Below are 3331 nucleotides of genomic sequence, written 5' to 3' on the forward strand. Positions count from 1 at the left end.
GAACTCCTCTCTTAAGCCCCTAACCCATTCGGCCTCTATTACTTTCCTATGTCCAAACCCTCACCCTCCTATTCTGGATAAGCCCTTCTGCAAGGCATATGCTGGTTACCACATGGTCTCCTATTTTCCAAAACAATTCTGAATGCAGGTGTCTTATCCAATTATCCATATCAGTATGCTCATATTTGTCACACCATGTGTTTTAATTTTTGGCTCAGAGCATGTTTCTCAAAATAAATATTCTGTGATTTATTCTGATACATTATCATACTTCTCTTCATATAAGAGCCACCCAGAAATATCACAAACATGCCTTTGATAATGATCTAATGCTTTCCACATTAAAACTAGCTCTTGTGTATCACAAAAACCTTTTACTCCATCCCACTAAAGGTGTTGAAGATTTAATCTGCATATTCAGCCCCAGCTACCCTGAGCCAGTTCTAACTTTCCAGCATGGTGGTCTATCAGCAGGCCATAGCAGTACACAGAGCCTAGGATTAGCTTTGTTGTTGTCAGCATGGTAGGCTGAGTTCCTGAAGGGAACCACGGGTGCCCACAAGAGTCTGCTGACTGCAGTCTCCGTACCAGGTCTTGCTGAAACTCTATCCAATCTATATGACTCTGCTTTCTTCCCCAGTTCACATTTTATATAACAGTTCTTCCTGCTCTGAACCATATTCTTGATCAGCTGTCTACAGCTGACCTAACCTGAACAAGACACCTCTCCGCAGGAACCTAGACTCTGTCACTTTCCTCCAGACCTCCAGACAGGCCCTCCTTGACAATAGAATATCATAAGTATTCTACTTCTCAGAGATCTCTGCTGTTGACCTCACCAAATTAGAGCCTACCCAGTGTTTCTGAGGACTCTTTAGATATGAGTTGGGCAGCTTCAGAGCCATTCTTTTGTGGCTAATGACAGCAGCCCACATGACACTGCCCTAAGAGTCCCAAGGCCTGGCTGGCTGGCCTGGACTTACATCCCATAGCATCCCCTAAACCTGAGCCCACTGTTGCTCTTGGATCTCCCTCTGTGTAGGGTTGAGAAAGAACAGACTGCTGCTATTACTGGCTGCCATATATCTTCCCATGGACTACAAGAGTTTGAGCCTTAGTTGTCACTAACTCATCCCCTCTAATTCTAGCCTATGATCTCACAAGGAATGACACACTCCACACCAGTGACATGGGGTGAGCTCTCCTTAAGGAGTTCCTCCGCCGCGCAGGTTTAGTCGCAATCCGGTGTAGCTTTTCTGTCCTATACCGAGGTCCGCCGGGTCATGGTGCCAGCCTGACTGAGAAGAGGACGCTCCCGGGAGACGAATGAGGAACCACCTCCTCCTGCTGTTCAAGTACAGGGGCCTGGTCTGCAAAGGGAAGAAAAGCAAAAGATGAAAATGGCTAAATTCGTGATCTGCCCTGCCACCACCGCCGACTGCAGTGACATCCTGCGGCTGATCAAGGAACTGGCTAAATACGAATACATGGAAGACCAAGTAATGTTAACTGAAAAGATCTACTAGAGGATGGTTTCGGAGAGCACCCTTTCTACCACTGCCTGGTTGCAGAAGTGCCCAAGGAGCACCAGTCTCCGGAAGGACACAGTGTTGTGGGTTTCTCCATGTACTACTTTACCTATGACCCATGAATAGACAAACTCTTGTATCTTGAGGACTTCTTCGTAATGAGTGATTATAGAGGCTTTGGCATAGGATCAGAAATCCTGAAGAAATCTAAGCCAGGTTGCGATGAAATGTCGCTGCAGCAGCATGCACTTCTTGGTAGCAGAATGGAACGAACCATCTATCAGCTTCTACAAAAGAAGAGGTGCTTCTGATCTGTCCAGCGAGGAGGGGTGGAGACTCTTCAAGATTGACAAGGAGTACTTGTTCAAAATTGCAGCAGAGGAGTGAGGAGTGCTGAGGCAGACAGTGACAGCTTCCATTCTATTTTAGATTAAATTCTCAACGGATCTTGCTTTCTATCCTATTTGTAGTCAAATAATAGAATGAACACCCATTCCAAAGCTTTATTACCAGTGGCGTCGTTGCATGTTTGAAATGCGGTCTGATTAAGATGGCAATCTTGTATGCGATTTGGAGTCCAATTTCTCCTTGAACATCTTTTGATAAACAAGGTGATATAATCTTCTTGTATATGAAAAAAAAAAAAACTTCATTCTTGTGAGTCATTTAAATGTGTACAATGTACACACTGGTACTTAGAGTTTCTGTTTTGAATCTTTTTTTTAATAAACTGCCCTTTGATTTAATTGGTAAAAAAAAAAAAAAAAGAAGAAGAAGAAGAAGAAGTTCCTCCTGCCCAGACTCTTATCCTCTGGACAAGATGATGTAGATCTCTCTAGCACCATATTCTCTTTCCAACTAGCGTTAGAATAATTAAAAAGATTGGTCATGGAAGTGTAGGAAATCTTCTTGGGGGGGGGGGTGCTCAGAGCCTGAGACTTTTTGCCCTGAAACTTTTATCCATACCCTAGGGACCAGATATCGAATCCCACATAGAGAAGCACCACTGTCTAGGATTGGGCCAGATATCTGAACAGTTGTATGGTGGCTGATTTTGGTCTGTAGCTCAGAGTTCTCATGTTTATAGACTGGATTTATATGATTTTCTGATCTCCCTCAGAGGCAACTTCAATAGCTCCTTAATACAATGGATCTCCTAATGCAAGTTTAGCACACATAGGAAACAAAGCCATACTTACCCTATAATCACCAGCTGTGATAAATTCAACACGTTGCAGCCATTCATTAATTGATTGTTAATTTAACTGTTTGTCAACAGTCTTAAAAATAAGAATAAAATTTCAAGACCATCTTACTAGAATATACTGTTTTTGTATCTAACAAATTTTTTTCCATGCCATTGACAATGAAAATAAGCCCTCTGCTCACCCAACACTGCTAACAGAGAAATTTTACATGAAGAACATTAACTGTCAACCTCTTCAACTTACTTGTATTTTTGATCTATCATCTAATTTCTCCTTGATTTAATTTAATATAACTCAACAAACACTGATTTGAGAGCTATTGCATAACAGAGGCTGCTTCAGATGCTTCAGATGGTGTCATAATAAAAAATAGCAGAGTATTTGAATATTTACAAGACACTTTTCCCATACCTCATCTTATTTAATGACACACATCTAATTACCATATAGATCAGATCAGTGAAAAGCTGGTACTCTTTCTTCTTACCTCCTTATAACCAGTAAGCTATTCTAGATCTCTCTCAAGTCAGCTCTCTACCAAAAGAAAAAAAGGAAGAAAGAAAAAAAGAAAAGGAAATAAGAAAACTCGGTGTC

The 3331-nt window shown here is 41.6% G+C and overlaps 1 pseudogene across 1 annotated transcript; it reads left to right on the forward strand.

Annotated features, from left to right (window-relative positions):
• The first annotated feature begins 1201 nt into the window (after positions 1–1201).
• LOC309868177 (diamine acetyltransferase 1 pseudogene) lies at positions 1202–2035 on the forward strand (annotated as a pseudogene). Its single transcript has one exon. The product of its transcript is annotated as a diamine acetyltransferase 1 pseudogene (transcript).
• The last annotated feature ends 1296 nt before the right edge of the window (positions 2036–3331 follow it).

This window comes from Mustela nivalis (assembly GCF_964662115.1).
Source record: "Mustela nivalis genome assembly, chromosome: 6".
In the NCBI taxonomy this organism is placed as follows: domain Eukaryota; kingdom Metazoa; phylum Chordata; class Mammalia; order Carnivora; family Mustelidae; genus Mustela; species Mustela nivalis.